This window comes from Apteryx mantelli, chromosome 5 (assembly GCF_036417845.1).
Source record: "Apteryx mantelli isolate bAptMan1 chromosome 5, bAptMan1.hap1, whole genome shotgun sequence".
In the NCBI taxonomy this organism is placed as follows: domain Eukaryota; kingdom Metazoa; phylum Chordata; class Aves; order Apterygiformes; family Apterygidae; genus Apteryx; species Apteryx mantelli.
In genome coordinates this window covers 39,534,822-39,553,024 of record NC_089982.1, presented here as the reverse complement: position 1 = coordinate 39,553,024, position 18,203 = coordinate 39,534,822, and the positions used below count along the sequence as shown (strand labels likewise).

Below are 18,203 nucleotides of genomic sequence, written 5' to 3'. Positions count from 1 at the left end.
GAGGAGACTTAACATTTTTAACAAGTGGATGTTTAGCAAGCTACACCATGTTCACGTAACAGCTGCATTCTGCACTTTCGTAACTATGTCATACATGGATTGCACTATGCAACTGAAGAGTTTTCATATTATTAAGATGGAATGTTCGTATTTTAAAGCTTTAACGTTGGCAGCAGTTCCAAACTCCGTATAGAAGTGAATATAACCTATACACAGTGGATAAGGTAACAAGTCAAGTTCCTACTGATCAGTTCTTGTTCTGCTGAGCCACTCGATTAGTGCAAACACATGTACAGAACACACACTTTCACTAATTTAATCTGTGGGTCAACATGGCTCTGTGCACAAAAGCTGAATTATGGCTGTATTTCATAGTTGGAACTTGATGAGAACAGTATCTTATGTATTTTGAAACATAAGCAATTCCTGCAGTATTTCATAATGGACCTAAGACATTTTGACATTTTCATTCAGCAACCAAAATACATAAAAAGACAGAGAGGAAGCATTCCTTTTCAGACTACTTAATAGTCTGTCTACCCAGAAAAATGAAATTTTAATCTCACTTATATCAACCTAGACTAGCAATAGAGCCCCTTTTGCCTTACAGTTACTTTTTACTGGTCACTCATATGGCATGTGGTAGGCCAACCCTAAACAGGTCACACATTATTCCTGAGATGAAACAGTGTTTCAGAAAAACTTCACAGACCTAAGTGCACAGAGTCTGTGCATTTTCCAGTGGAAAAAAAAAAGTTTGTAAAGAACATTCTTTAGCAAATAAGAACACTGTTGCATTTGATACACAGAAGGAATAAGTGGTGCTCAAGGAATGAAACAGAATCGTATAACGAACAAAAATCTAAGATCCCTGTTTCATTTATTGCTAGGGTATAGAAAGCAGTGCATTCTATAATCTGGAAATGTAAAACAAAAAGCAAAAGACAACCTAATGGTAATGATCTTTGAATGATCTTGAAAAAGCAGATTCTACCCTCAGTACAAAGTTCTTACATTATGTTTGGCAAGTGACTTAAATACTTTTTTCTTTATTTGCTCCTGACTTCTAGGCATCCCATATTACACAAGTAAATCTGCCAAAAAATCCCAGGTTTGTTCCCATATGAATGGTAGGAAGAGAGAGGACACAAAGTGTCTACAGGAAAGAAAAACTTTTCCAACTAATTTTCATTATAACACTAGGCACAAACAGAATGTGGCACTGAGAACTTAAAAAAAAAAAATACATACAAGAGTCAAATCCAATCAAGTTTTGAATACACGAAATGCAATAATAATGTTATGCTCTCCAAAATATTGCTTCAAGAAAATAACAGACACCATTAAGTTTGACCATCAACTGCTACACCACTGTCTGTATGAAGTACAATACCAAACAAATCAAACAATTTTAATGCAGGTTTTATAGTTTGTGTATCACTCAAAAACTTATTTGAATGTCTAGAACAAATCACTACAAATATAAGCACTTTGAGTCACAACAGGATTTGTATCACATATATCAATTTAATGAATTCCCTTCAAAAGAGGTACTTAAGAAAAATACTGAACAACATTTTAGTGAGCAAAATCCACTGGACAATCATATGGTATTTCCCCCATACTCCACATGACCTTGGCAAACAATATACACAAGAAAAGCAACCACATCCCCATAACTCACATAAGGTGTTTCCAAAATATCTGAGGACTCGCTTTTGCAAGCCTCTGCAAAACTGTAGTAATGAATGATGCATTCTCACGTGCAAGTTGAGATGTCAAAACAGCCACTGAGTTCTTCATTTCCATTCAGACTAATTTAAGAAATTGACTGAAATTTTCCCATTGATCTAAACAGTACTGACTCAGACCTTAAACGTTTTATTTGTCTTTGTTCACTGGCACCGTGTGCTCATCATAAATTTGACTAAACTATTTCATGCTTAATATTCTACCCCATGTTTAAGGCATGAACTTCTGCCAAGCACAAGTGATAGCAAGAATCTCTGCATAATACTTTCTACCTCACATTAGTCCATCAAAAATTCTGACATGTTCAAAAATGAAAACAAAACCTAAAAACCTTACTAAGTGACAGAATCAGGCTAACACTAGAAAACAAAAAAAAAGTTTTAAATTAAATTTAAAGTGGCTTATTCTATGCAAGTTTTAGTAGCATAAATGCCAAGTGAGATAGAATAAAGTTACTGATACTGCTGACACCACCTGAAGTAGAACAAAATGAAAAACCAGTGCTGGCAGTAAAAGAGTAAAGTCATCAAGTCAGATTCAATGGAGTGAAACTTAAAATATGAAAAAAACCTTTGACAATTTGAAGATATTTACCATAACCAAAAAAAGAAAAAAAAAAAAACTATCCTAAGACAGTAATTAGTGCAAAATGATAATAAACAATTATTGCATGGTACCTCTGATAATTTAACAAATGGAAATAAAATTCAACTATTTATGATAAAATATATTCAAAGTATTCACATTGGTACAGATTCATTGCAAGAAAGCAATAAAGATACCTAATGCTTGTAAGATACATAATACATTATCATTATAAGATAATCTGAAGAAATGTGGGAACATATTCAAAATCTGTATCAACATCAACACCAAACAAAAAAAAAATCCTAATTCTCATTAAATGATAGCTGCTTTACATCATTTTAGTACTGCAAAGAATAAAATTCTAAAATTCAGTGAGAGTTACATTCTTTCTAAACCTTCATTCCAGTGACAGAACAGTGTAAAAGGTACTTTACTGGACATATAAACCAAGCTGGTATAGTCCAGCAAGACAACTATAACTCATTTCTCAAACTAAAATACTTTTTATTACTGAACTAACAAAACACAGGCAACAGTAAAATGATCGAGAGCAACAGAAAGGAGAAGAATCACAGACCTCATACACACATATTCAGCAGCATTTAACTGGTCCTTACAGCAGAATATGGCAGATTTATCTATTCTTCTATACACCCATTTCTCTAAAAATATCAGGACAATGCATATACATTTCCTTGAGAAATGTAAAACAATTGTGTCATTATCCTATAGACATTCATTTTCTCTTAGTAAATCACAACATGCAAAGGAACCTGTGATGATTAAAAACAATTTGCTAAAAAAGTGTTTTTTTGTATTCGATACCACATGGCAATTAAAAGTTTTTGATACCAGACAGCACTCATTACTGGACAACTGAGAACGGTACTCTCAAAATGATATTTTAAATTAAGGCAATGAACACTATGCAATTTAAACATGCCTATTCAAAGAGATCCAATGTGACATCATAATGAAGTAAAAAAAATAAAATAAAATAAAAAAGAGCAAACAAAAAACCCACAAAAATCTTTTAGTAAAAGGACTAAAGTATGAACATAACTTATGGAAATGCATTTGAAATTACTGTATTTCTTCACTGAAACTTGTGGAATTATCACTAATTTCTACTCTTTCAAAGCATTTTTTACTACTTTTGTTGTGTAGTATTGCTTTAAAATTATAACTAAAAATAGAGCTACCCTTTGTCACTAAATGTATTCAGAGAATGTTTTGTAGATGCTCTGTATCTTAAATAGTTAACAGCCTCTCAAGGCATGTTGCTCATGGTATTACCACTGCAACATTTTGTTTTAATAAAGGCTCTTGTTACTGGAAGTAGATGCATATGTTCTCACTTATTTTATGTCTGGTAGAACTAGCAGCTCATTACCATTCACTGCCTCCTTAAATCATTCCCTTAGGTCTAAAAACATCAGACTTATTTCCATTCAAAATTACAAGTAATATAAGGAAATGTTTTAGAAATCTGCAAGAGGGGAGGGGGAACTCGCCTTTAGTCTGTAATTATAGCAAGGAGCGTGAATATGAACTATGGAACACTTTGAAGGAATGCTGTTTTATAGCTATCAATACTTAGTTTTACTGGCTACAGAAAACAACATTTTAACATTGTGGCACAGGACTACAGGGTTGGGGGGGGGGTTAAATATGCAACAGTTTCTCCTCCCTGACACTCTGTTGTAAATAAATTATATTACTTTCAATCCTTATATGTACAAAATGGGATTTCATATTAAGGTAAAGTGAATAGGTCACAAAACACATCTTAAAAAACACATCTCGCATGACGTCTGCCAGTGCTTATACACAATAATGAAATACAGTCATCCTTACTTGTAGAGATTAAGGAAAATACACTGCTTTTTGGCAGATTTATCATTGATTGCTAGAAGCATTATATGGTGCTCAATTCAGGCATCTACTTTAAGTATATGCTTAAAATCCAATTGAAATTGATGAGATTATTCTTATCCAGAAAATTAACTACATGTTCAGTGTACAGAGCTTCAAGTTCTTCTGAAAAACATTTAAATATGCTGAGCACCTCAGTGAACTTGGACTTTGGAGTGCAAACAGGAGATAGTATGCCTCTTATATCCGAACAGTACCGAACATTTTCCCAAATAATGAGTAATTCAGTCCACATATTCCTACTATTAAAAGGACTACAGACACAGGTCATATTTAAACTCCACCATTTGCAGCCACCTTTGTCAGTGGAGTTACAGCACTGGGAATCCCCTGAATCCTGAGAGTACAAGTGCTCCCAAGTAACTGAATAGAGTGGCAGATAATGTGAATATGGGAGATACATTTATGTGTACATATGTGCTGCAAAGAAGAAGATGCATCATTCTGTAATCTTGTAAAAGATGTCAGAGGAGTTAGTGTCACATACTTGGGACAGAATTTTTAAATGCAAAGGCAGTATTTTACAATGATTTTCACAGTCTTATTCTAACCTTTGTACTACCATTTTATATGATCTTTGCACTTGATATGTGTGCATATACTTCCACCAGATTTTCTTTCAAAGTAAAAGATGAATGAATAAAGATGATATATTATGGGAAGGCAATCAGCTAGCATGTGCTCTAGTAATCTGGAGATAGCTGAAGCAGCTGTAAACCCTTCTTTCATTTTTAAAGATACAAATACACATGTACAGAGTAAACAAGTCTTTATTCTGATCCATATTAATACTTACCAGATGCAACGAGATCAAGAAAACACTCTAAGGCTACTGTTGTGGCCAAGTCTAATCTCTCAAGAGACTGCCTCAGAAATCAAATCCACATGTTCATAAAACAAATGAGGTTGTGTGAACCTGTTCCTAGTAGCTGCAGAATTAAATTGCTGTGTGACTCTTGATCACTTGCATTACGAACCAACTGAATACTGGTCTATTGGTAATTTTCATTCTTATAATAATACTTGTATTCTTCTATGGCTATTTGATTCAAAGTAACATAATTTAGCATATTTGTAATACATTATCTTATTAAGAATAACGGCGTGACTAGAAATAAAACTGGTTTTGAATGCTCATTTCATCCATTTCAGAAGTCAAACAGGATTTTCTTTGCAGTGAGCTTAAAAAAAAAAAAAAAAAATCAGTTTCTAATACTCTACTAATTCTAAGTAATGCAAGTTCCATAAACCAGGACTGGCTCACCGACATAGCTGTTGCAAAGTCATGTACTTACACTTGGCATAAGGCCAGAGAATGGCATGTCAGTATCTGCCTTGAAAAGTGTCCTGTCCACATGTAAGATAAGGGATAACCAATGCTCTTGAGCTTCTGTAAGTCTGAAACCATGGAAACAAGGCACTAGCAGCTTAACTGTTCACATATTATAATAGAAACAAAAAGGAGTAGTTCTTTCCCCTTCAGTTGAATCCACATTTTATTTGTCAGCTACAACACCGTGGCTGTCGCTGTCTAAACATCATTCAACTGTGCTATTTAAGTATAGAACAATATCCTCTATCAGTATTTTTTATATTTATACATATATATGTAAGTATATAAACATATAGATAACTATAGATATTTATAAACCTAATCAGTATTTATATATTACTACTTTTAGCCTAAATACTCAGTACTTTCTTCCCATCCAGTCTAACATGCATCTAGATGAGACACCATCTTTCACTGCAATATATTAAAGCCTGGACCCAGCAGGTAGAAAGACCATGGACTAGTTTTCTGTGGGAGACATAAAATAATTTTATTTTACACTTCATACACCTCACTGGGTAATAAAGTAGAATTCCTAACTTCTCCCAAAGACAGAAAATTATACAAGGACAAATTAAGCTACTCCAAAGAATATTATTACTGGAATGCAAAGAATCTTCTCTAGGTTAGCTAATGAGAGACAATGTAAAGGACTTAGATGAATGAGCACAGAAAGAAAGGCTCAAAGCTTGTGTGATCCTGTGTGCACGACCACAGTGTATAGCAGGGAAACAAGAGAAAGAAATAATCTTAGACAACAGTATCATTTTTGAACTTTAGCACAAGTAAAAATCTTTTTTTTTTAGCATTTTCATCTGATAACTGCTTGATGACACACTTCATTTTATTCTCCATATAATGAATGATAATAGTAAGAGGCTCCTTTAAAAAAGGAGTACTACATAAGCATGTTATTGCTCCATAGACTAAAGCTGAACACAGTTTTAACAAAAACTGTTGACAGAAGTGCCAAGTTCTGATTTCCAAAGAAGAGCATGGATAGGGAACAGTGATCTTGAACTGAAACAGAATCATGCACTAGAAACCAAGTAGAAGTTTGCAAACTTTTCCTTCATCACTTTTGTTTTCCTCACTGAATAAGGGATTTCAAAATCTGACTTGCTAGCATCAAAGTATAAAGCCATTGTATCTCTGTTTGAGCAGTGAAGCAATGATCAACTTTAGCTTTGGCAGACACCCACTTCCTTGAGTCATCAGCATTTAAAATACATGCTCAACTAGAGCTCTCTGGACAGTTTGTTTCACAGTGCATTTCCTTCCCTCTCTCACCACACATGAAAAATATTATCTTCCAGTAGGGAACAGCAGCTATAGGCCAGTCAAAAACAAAACACTTGCAGATTAAATCTTATCTGAACTTTCTACTCCAACATAATTGCAGCCATTTTCATTTTAACTAGGCTCATCATCAAAAAAAAAAAAAAAAAAAAAAAAAAAAAAGTTTTCTGAAAACATCAATGATGGCTTCCTAAATTATCATCAACACATAACTGAGGAGTTATTTACTGTAAAACAGTCAGGCCATCCCCTGTTCAACATGTTTTTAGAGGAATGAAAGGATTTTTCTAATTAGAAAAATATAGTTATGAATAAATATTGAGAATTAAGCTGCACACTAGATAAGTGTGTATTATATCAAATAACCTGAAAAACTTTTCAATTAGGGCGTATACATCCTCAAGAAGTTCTGATTTCATGGTTTTCAATCAATATTAGAATTGTTATCTTTGGCGCGTGAGGAGATGATGCTTTTCACCACTATGACAGTAAAGTCTGCACATAATACCCATGAACTACAAAATTGTTTTAGTGAGCAGTATGTCCTAACGAGTACTTCTCCCAAAGGGATCCTCAAACGCATCACACCTGACTGGAGTTTTAGGCCCAAATTCTGAATTTGCTTGCAAAGATTCCAGGATGCTCTGATTATTCCTCCATCACTTCCTCCTTCACTGCAGACATCACGCCTCTTACTGTACTGCTACCAATACACTGGTAACTCAAATGTTCAGTTGACAAGCAGCAATGTGATTGTGCAATAAGTCATCTCACGCAAGCTGACTGTTGCCTTGCACTGGAATGATCATCCAGGACTCCCACTGCAGAAGAGCAACTTCTGAATAGAAAAGCACTTACCTTCTGTAGCCCTCTGGCTTCTTAGCATGTCTGTTCATAATAGCAACTGGCAGCCAAAGCTTTGTTCTATGGAGTCCTCATGTTAGACATTTCATTTTAGGTTTATACCAGCAGATAAAATATCAGCAAGTGTAGATTTATGAGTGAAGAAAGTAATAGCACATCTAGCAGTACAGTTAGGGAGGAATTCTGTGCCCACTCTACCCACAAAATAAGTCTCCTTCAGAGTGAAGGATAATGATTAATGGACCACTGATATATGAACACCTAGGACAAAAATTAGAAGGGAGAAAATTGTGGCCTCAGGATAAAAATCTCTGACTTTCCAGAAAACAGACAGGAGGACTCTCGCTTTTCATACATCACATTGCTCTAATAATAAAAATACACATATTTAGATTAAATGCTATTTTTGGAGGTCTGCATTTTCCAGACCTGTACAAAGATCATACTGACTAAGTATCTTATTTGACGAAAGATAATTTTCACTTGAAGGAAGGAGTAATGAAAACTAAGTGTTTACACTTGAATTGTATTTTTTTGCCACAAAAAGCTCTTTTTCCATCTCACCTCAGTGAGAGGATGAAGACCCACTAATCCACAGACTGGAAGGAATGGAATAACGCCATATCACTGAAGCAAAGATTCTTTTCACAGCTCCCAAAAATCCCAGAGACTAGGTTCCATAAAGCAAAAGCAAGCAAAAGAGAACACGTTTACTCTGGAAAACACAAACATTTCCATATGGTTGGAAGCTTAGGACAGTTGGATAACAGTTTTAAGAAACATGAGCACAGAGATTCTAAATAGCCCCATTATCTCACAACTTCAGAGTAAATTTGGGAGATTCTGTAATAGATACAGCCATGATGTTTAAGTGATACGTTAAACCTACCCAATTTGCAGATTATGTAAAAGAGTTAGGATGTTTGAACTGTACTCCAAACACTGCTACAAATGCAAATATATCCCACAATCACATCCACTTTCAAGTATTCTGAAGAAATCCAGGCACCACAAATGATTTTAGAATAATCATCAGTATGGTAACATTACTTTGTGTAAACAGTTTCCCAGCATCTTAATGAACCATTCTTATTCTACAGTATTTACTGCAAGAATAAGGATGCATATACCAGAAGCAGTTTAGTAAGGTATGAGACAGCATAAGTTAGATTTTTTTCTCTTTAACCTTGTTTCCCAAGAAATTGTTAATACCCTCTATTCCAGTGTAAATATCTTTCAGTCTTTTTATTCAAAAGAGGATTTTCCATTGATTTAGAACAAAGAGCAAGGCAATCGGCATCATGTAACTGTAAAAGAACCACAGTCATACCTGACACTGCAGCAGGACTGACACGGCAGTCTTTTTGACGGAATGACCGTCTCTCCACAGGTCCTTCGGGAGACCATCTCTTTCTGGTATAGTTCAAACATCTATCTTACAAACTTTGCAGGCAGTTTACAGGGCATTTCTTGTTCCTATAGCTGTATTTTTGCAGGTGTTGCCTTTTGTTCTTCAGGTTTTGACCTAGAATCTTTTCTTTAGGGATCAGAACACCAGCTGGTTTCCCAGCTTACTAGTTTTTATCCAGGTGTTGATCCTTTCCTTTCCCTTTATTCTGCAAAGAACTGTTAAGGGCAGCAGCTCAAACACTGCACCAACAGTCCCCTCTACTCCTTCCTCCCAAAAAGTGCAATTTTATTTACAGGCTCCCAGACAGGGTTTCTTGGTGTTCTTAAGCATTCTAAATCCTCAGATCTCTCTCCAGAGCCTCCATTTTGCAACACTTTTTCTTTTCCTTTATGCACTCTCCACAACCTATCTCAGACCATAAAACAGGGGGCAGCTTAACTACCCTATTGCTCCTCACAACTTGTCTCCTCATCCTACCCTAATGTTTCTTCTCATTCTTCCCTACCAAAAAAGGTTTTACCATCACAGAGCCAGCCCCTCCTCCCCGCAAGGTGACTCCCATCCTGTTCATCCAAGTACCTCAGTACTCCTATCAGTATCTGCTGCTCAATTTTTTTTTCCTTGATTTTATTATATCTTCCCTTTTCTTCCAAACAGATTTATAGATTAGAGACACCCTTTCCAAAGCCGCCACCACTAACCAACCTTGCTGTCTTGCCTACAACCTGAAACAACTACCATTTCTTTTTAAAGGTCACTCTTCCTGTGTAGGAAAGTACAAAAATACTGCTTATAAATATTTTACAGGAAAATACTGTTATAGAAAGATTTGTTTCTATATCACAAAGCAGCTGTAGGCAGAAAGAATTCCATGTAAGAATATGGAAGTGACCACAGAAAAATAGTTCATATAAAAGAAATAAGTCCTATATTTTTAGACTATTTTTCCTGCAATTTTAAAATGCTAGCTACAGTTTTCTTTCTTTATTAAACAAGCTAACTTCTTTCAACACAGCAACAACAAACCGATCCTTTTTTTTTTTTTTTTTTTAAAGTGAATTAAATTTTGTGTTGCATTGGTGTAGAACTCAGTGGCAGAATACGGCAAATTTAGGTAGCATGAGACTTGAAGGATTAGATGCAAATTAGGTCTCTGGAACTCAATCTCTGTTCTCCCTCAGCAGAATTTACCTCCATCTTAGCAGAGATGGCAAAATGTTTTTTGTAAACTGAAATCCAAGCCTAAGTTAATATGACAAGTTTCTATCAGGAGAACAACCACATTGTCTTTGCTGCAAGAGCAACAGTAGTGGCAGATAGAGCTGGTGAAGAGTGTCCTGCCACAAGTATACATTCACAGGAATTGTCACCTATGTAACTCAGGGTGAGCCTCACCTCCCTGGTTAAGAGACTTTGTGGCCTCCTCACGCTGCCTTAAGGCAGTTACCTCTGCAACGATACATGCAGGCCCATGATCAACTTAACTGCTTTTCACTTTTGTATTTCCATGGGACGTGTTAGTAAATAGCTTCCTAGATAAACCCCAGAGTTCCTGTCTCCAACAAATAGTTCCAGAATCAGGGCTTTAGGATCGCCATTTATTTTATTTCACATAGGAGATTTTCAAGAAGGAACGAGAGTCCCACTTGCTAAAATCTGCTTGTTAAACAAAAGCAGAAACCAACACTAAACTTTTCAGAAAAATTTCACCTGAAGAACAACAGGAGTCTAATTCTAAGTTCTGACTGTAACACTGGATAATATCAACAAAAGAGAATAAGGTAATAACAGGCAAAAATGTTACTTAATCAAGTTCATTCATAATTAGCAGCCTGTGCATAGGCCCAAGCCTCAGCTACAGCCAAGGCATACAACTCCCCCAGTGCAGCGTACGGCTCCAGCCAGGGAGTGCAGGAGTCCCAGGGAGGTAACCAGCCTGCTGGACCAGTCCAGTCACTGCTCCTGCCAGCAACAAGGCATCATAAATGCACCTGAGGAGCAAATCCAGGGACTGGGTTCAATACAATATTACAGTTTTCCCAAGGCTCTGAAAGTGATTTGAATAAGTGTTACCATTAACTTTTGAAGCATTACCTTGATCACAAAAATCAGGCTTAAAATTAATGTGAAAACCAGCCACTCTTAAAAATGTATTTTTAAATTAAGTTAGGAAATATTTATTGATCATTTTACTTGGAATCACACTTCAAACATTGCTGTTTGACTCTCATTAGCTGGACACATAAAAAGTAATTCAGCCTAGTACACCTGCTGAACTAAAATAGCCACATGAAACACATGTCACTGTCAGATCTATCAATTCAACTTACTTAAGAAAAATAAGAGAACACATACCTGGGATACGCAAAGAAAAAAAAAATCTTACAACTACAAAACCCTGCACAGAATATCTGCATTCATTGCTAACTGGTCTGTGTTTCACGATGGACAGAAGATGCAGCATTAACACCTGCAAGATCTTGACTTATGAATCAGTGTTCATACAGTTTTGCACCAAAGAGCTGTTTTCTCTTTCAGACAAATTTCTATTCTTTATCCTCCCTTGGGTTCCTTTACTCCAAAGCCTTAGAAGGGCACAATCTCTTTATCAGAGGCTTTTAGAAAGTGATATTAGTAACCCTGTCTGTAAACAGAAAGCATTTAACTGGCAGGGGCTCTCTGTTTTAAATTTACACTGAATTCCAGTGACTTACTCCTATCCACATACAGCCCTTTTCTAACTTGACCTTAAGGTAAAATTTCAAAGCAGTTAAAGGAAGAAAGTAACAAAAACCTTTTCACAATTTACATCTATGAAGTATTAGTTTACATTTAGATTTTAAAATGCTGAGCTTAAGACTTCTGCACAAGAATTCCATTTAACATTTATGTTTCAGAAGTACAATTACAGTCTGAAAAGCTACTATGTAACAAAGATTTTTTTTCCTCTTTAGCTGATAACTGCTTAAGAGATAAAATGTGTATTTTTTACTTCTGGGCTGCTCAGCTGTGGAAAAGTAAGATATGTTTATAGTCATATGAAAACTTTCCCATTTATCTTGCAGTGTCTTTGTGAGATTTCTCATGAGAACTATTTATTAAAGTTTGAGCCTTTAGTTTTCAAGGAAAATGTCAAACTCTGAAATTTATGAAAGCAAAAACTTCAGTTTTAAAGTGTGTGTGGAAGTAGGATGGTTGAAGAGAAATGAATTGCAATAGCTTTAAAAATTTCTGGTTTATACCTGTCTTCAGACAAAAGAGGGTGAAGCATATTACGCTTTTTATTTTATTCAAGTAAACAGAAAAATAAGGTGGTTTGCTTACAAATGAGAAAGAAAAAGGCAAACCCTGAAAAGCCATACACTTACGTATATGCGTAGAAGACTCAATTGTGTAAATCTTTCAGGAAACAGTACAGTTTGCTTTGCCCTAGCATCAAGAGATCAGTTCTAAAAAAGGCTGGGAGATAGCCAGTGTACAATTAGCGACCAGCGTTGCACATTGCAGCATGGTTACATCAAGTTTATACACACTGCAGTTGCAATTCTCACTGTCCTTCTGCCCCAAGTTCAACGCACAAGAAACTCGAGTGACAAAAGAGTTTAAAGAGCAGGGTATAAGAATGTGTGTTGATGCCATTCTCCAACTCTTTTTATCATTTAACAAACAAACAATGCTTTTCTGTAACTATTTTTATTTCTGGACTGTATCTTCTACAACTTCACCACAGCTTTTAAACTCCATGTCTTAGATTTTCAGGCTTCCTGCTCTGCGTCCTGAATTGGAAAAGCAGGTCCTAGCTCTGCAGAGCTGGGCTGACAGGCAGTAGGAAGTTCTCATGCCTCAGGTGTTTCACCAATAAAATAAAACAAAATTAAGTTTAAAAAAAAAAGGCTAAATTATGAGCAGATTCAGCGCTTGCACTGACACTATGGAGGTTCTTACACAGGCTGCGTATAATGTAGACGCCACAGAAAAGCTAGGGGAGAAGGACTTTGGAGAGCCCCAAAGGCTTGGAGCCCCAAGCACTCGTGGACTTCTGTCTGATGATGGTCTTCTGCAGAAGTGAGTATTTTAAATGAATTTGATAACTCATGTGCTGTGGGACTAGTCAAAAAGGAAAATATTAATAACCCATTCTGTCCCAGAGCTGGAAAGATAAGTCCAGTAAGTGAAATGTAGCACAGAAGTTGAATGGCAAAGGATATACGAGATACTAGCAATATTAGTTTCTTTACAATAAAAGCTTTATTAATCTCTTTATCATAGTCTCTATCCTAGACCAAATTTAGGTGAAGGAAAGCAAACCAAAGATAGATTATTTTTGATTACTGGTTTAAGTAGATGATTAATGATAGTTATTTAAAACAAATATCTAGTCTGATGAAAGAAAACCTTGTTATTTTGAAAAGCTGGCTTATTCTACTTGGTTACTCCACTTAATAGGAAGGTAAATTGAACAACATACTGTATCAAACCCATTCATTTTAGCATTTTTACATGAAAACCAATTGTTGATAATTAACTTGAAACACTGAAACAGTTATGCAGTAGTTTTAGTTAAAAGTGAATAGCAGCTTGTTTTGCAACATAAACGATTACAAAAATATAGTCTGCATATCAAAGTAACCTTTATGCTACAGTTTTAACATAGTTATTAAAGTGCTGTCCAGAAAAAAAAAGACTTTTATCAAAAATGCTAACTATTCATCTTCTATTTAAAATATTAGGAGATCTTTGAGAATCTCATGAAACTGATAGGTACGTATAAATGCCAACATTCTGGAACACATTATCAAAGGAGGCTTCTGGATTACATCCTCCCTAGTCATGAGAGATATGTGAGCAAAATCACTTAACAGACGCCATTTCATTTTATCACTGCAGCTTTCCTAACGAATACCCTAATGCAACAAGCAGCATTGGCATTTTCGCTTGTGGTTTCTGTGTGTATGAATCTGTCTGCAGGAGGGCTTCTGCCAACGTAGCTAATATTTCAGAGGGAAAAGAAATTACATCCTAAATGGTGTTACCATGACAGAGTACACACAGCTAAGTGCAAACCAGGCTGGGAAGTCAATTGAAGGTCAAGCCTGCTGGAGGTCAGGTTCCCTGAAAGAATATGGTTCTGAAGTGTAATTATTTTCAGGGAGAACTCTGCTGATAGGTCAAAAGACTGAATTTTATAGCTGACAACACTCATTGGAAAAAATCATTTCCAAGGCTGAGGTGGCTATGGACCACTGAACAACAAGATGGAAAAATATGCAACTTCAGAAGTAAAGACATATTTTTAGGCTCACTGTTTAGAAACTTTTAAAAAATGCTAGTTGCACAACTGATAAGTAAAGCAGCCTAATGCATCTCACTCTCAAAAGCTACTGAAATACACAGCAAAAAATATATTCTCTTTTGAAACAATGTAAGGATGTTTGAAGAAATATTGTCACTACACTCTAGTAATCCAAAAGGTCAAATTCATTCCACTGTCAGAATGGACTCCTCCATACATAGATACAAATTCCTGCCCCTTCAAATTGGCATCGTAAGTGACTGGGCAAGGCATCTGGAATATAAAATATCCACTGACCCACAGTTTTATGATGCAAGCCACTGTTTGGGCCTTCTCTCAACTACGCTTAAAACACCCGCTTTACTGCCCTCAAAGCCTGTAATTCTTTAAGGTGTTTCAAAGATGCCTAACAATATGAAATAAATAAATTCAAAGTTCCTCCAAATAAAGACATACACATTCTACAGTGAATAACAGTGTAGAATTTGGCCTTTCTTCCACCATAAAAGTTAGCAGACTTCTTCATATAGCTCTAAACCTAGTTCTTAAGATCCTATAAAGACTGTTTTAATTTTTTTATACATATTCCAGACTGTCCAATTCAGGACTCAAAAAACTTAGAATATTTTAAGCAGAGCAATGAGCTGGGCTCTTCAATTTCATCAAGCAAAGACATCAAGACGTTGCTAACAACTTACATTACACAGAATCCAGATTAATGTATTTTCTAAGAATTTCTCCTTTTTGAACCTGCATACATTACACAGCCATATAACTGCTTTATATACTCAAATTTGGAAATACAAAGAGCTTCTTACTAATGCAATTATTTTAAAAGGTCAAATAGCCATAAATGAATGAATAACACAATGCATTTCAGAAAAAGTGGCATGATGTTCAGTTACAGTTTACTAGTTTACCATTTAACACAGTCAAAAGTGAGAAGAAAAAGGAAAGCGGCAACTAGAATCAGCAAGAGTTTTGTCTGAAGATGGACTTCAGAACCATCCATATAGACTGTTTAACTGCTACCAAAACTCAGACCAATTAGAAAGCAAGAACCAATTTTACAGTATTACAACCACAATATTGCCTTCGGCATAGACAGGACTGCATAGACTGGGCATCCTCTCCTTTGTTAAATAGGTGAGGAGGTGGAAGACTGAGGCAGGGGAAATACACTTTTTATCTGAGACAAAAGACTTGCTCCTCAGCAAGTGATTAGACTTGTATTGCTCTTGTAGATTTAAAAGAAAAAGATCAGAACGTGGAGTCATCAGTCAATTTTTACTTTCTCACTGACAATCCTTAGAGATATCCATATATTAGCAACAGTCCTTAGAAAGTGCTAAAGAAAAAAAAAAGAAAAAAAGAAAACCTCACCTGTTCCACTTGCCTAATCACAGGAGATGTATTAATAACTTTTAATTCTGAATGAGTGGAGCTCCCAGCCTAGCAGCTTCATAGCCCCTGTTCTCATTCACAAGCTACTATTTGTGTATTCAGATCAGGAATCTGATTGCCAAATGTATGCACTGATTACTTAGTGATCAAACAGGGTGCAAATATATTCAAGTATTCAAATTGATTCTTTGCCCAAATACTGAAGGCTTGATTAAGAATACCAGCTGAAGTGTGTCCCTTTTGCTATACAATAAACAGGAAGCGGAAAGAATACTACATATAATTTCTTCAGCACACAGCTCTAACAGCCTTAAAATGAGATAGTAGCATCTTATGAAGGACTGTAGCAGTTTCATAATTCGGTTAAAAACCAAAGAAAAATATGATGCAAAGATTTTCTGTTGGGAAGTAACATAAAAAGGAAAAAAAAATTGTATTTATTATACACACATTTTTGGTTAGCTGTACAGACACATGAATATATGCAGATAGCTGGTAAAGCCTGATTCTCCAACTGAGGCAATAGATTATTCACATCTAGTACACTTACCTGATTTGATGGAACTCCAGGTAGAGCATAGTATAATATCTCATAAGTAGCCTTCAAAGAGGCAGGTCCTCAGTGCTTCTGTGGAAATTTTAAGGTTTATATTTAAAACGTAAAGTATTTTTTAAATTAAAAGTTAATATAAACATAACTTCCTTGCTTTTGACATCCTTTACGCTTTAAAAAGAAGAAAGCATAGTTTCTAGCATGAACAAAAGCAAAAAAAAAAAAAAGCCCACAACCTCACTTCAGCTGATAGCACACAGCATTTTTGTTTTGTAAATCTTTGCATTTTATTGTTGAGAATAATTAGCCATTTCCATTTTTATTTATATTATTATTTATTTATTATTATTTATGCAGCCATGAAAGAGCTTTAAATCAAAACCAAAAGCAACAACTAAACCCCCAAAAATCTGAAACAAAAACCTACGCAAGTTTATCCACCAGAGATTTCTAACATAGTCTATTTTTCCTCTTCAAGAAATGATTAATTATTTTAGCAGTGGCTGGTAGGAAGTGCTATTTCAAAATACTTTCTATAACTCCTTTTTTCAAAAACATCTATCTTTTAAGTTGAAACATTTTACAAATGATTTTCTGCAGTCTCCCAAATTCTGAATGAATATATCTGATTATTTAATTATAACTTTTGCCTTGTGGACAGAAAATGAACAGCTGTTTTCTGGTGACAGCTACAGCAAAACTGACTAAAATGTGCAGCTGTCCTAAATGGAAGAGTCCAGTGGAAACAAACATAAGATTTATTTAAATTAAAATCAACAAGTGTGGGATGTGGCATTTGGTCCTTTTTACAGAAGAATGTTTATCTAGGATTGATAAGCAGAGAGTTGCTAAAAATGGTAGAAAATACCTTGTGCGCATGTTCTCCGATCATTTGTTAAAAGCTATACAGATTCTGCTCAGTTTCTCAAACTATCTTCACCATCTCACCACTTTCTAAAAATACAATGAGGCATGTAACCAACATCTCTCAGTTATGGTTCATTTCTTCACTAATCCTCTCCCCAGGGAAAAGTGCACTCAGCAAAGCTTAATGACACTTCATCTCTTTGTGACAACATGCAATAGCACATTTTATTTGCCTGGTATGAAATATCCATAGCCTATGGCCCTGATGATAATGCTAAGAAGGAAATCTGAGTGAGATTGTAACTATTCAAGTCAAAAAGTCAGAAGAAACATGGAAATGTCCCTCCAAAAATCAGTGCCTTAACAGCAGTTAGCAGCAGTAGAGATTGTCAAGTTTACACTAGATGCCATGTAATACAGGATCTCCCTGTAATGCTCAATGTTCTAGCCTTTAAAAATAACTTCTTACCATGATGTAGGTACATCAAAAGTCTTAAGCATCAATTCACTATGTCCCAGTCTCACAGGAAGCACTCTTCTTCCAAACAAGGGCAGAGATTTTGCAAGCTGTCCTTAGGCATTGACACAGGTATCTGCAGGAAGAAAGGTAGATTTAAGCATGCCTCATTGAGCAAAGATGAAAGACAGCACTAATCTGAGAGAATAACTACGCTGAAAATTAAACATCTGTTTGCATTCCTCTTAATATCTAACTGTGTTGTTTCACCATCCTATTTGGTTTGTAACATCTCTTCTTTTAGAATGGTGACTGGGTAGTTTTTAATTCATTTGCTGTACTTCATGGTACTGTAACGTTAAACATAACCTACTGCCGAAGTAGCAAGACATACTGCTGCATGGTAATCATTATTTTGATGGCTCTAACATTAATTTTAATCACCTC

General features: G+C 35.5%; 1 long non-coding RNA gene across 1 annotated transcript in view; it reads right to left on the bottom strand.

The window, feature by feature from the left end:
• Positions 1–16,442, bottom strand: part of LOC136992187 (uncharacterized) — a 138,001-nt gene extending 121,559 nt beyond the window's left edge. Inside the window, exon 1 of the long non-coding RNA XR_010884264.1 lies at positions 16,430–16,442. This is a non-coding gene — a long non-coding RNA (uncharacterized lncRNA). The remainder of the gene's footprint in view (positions 1–16,429) is intronic.
• Between the last annotated feature and the right edge of the window lie 1,761 nt (positions 16,443–18,203).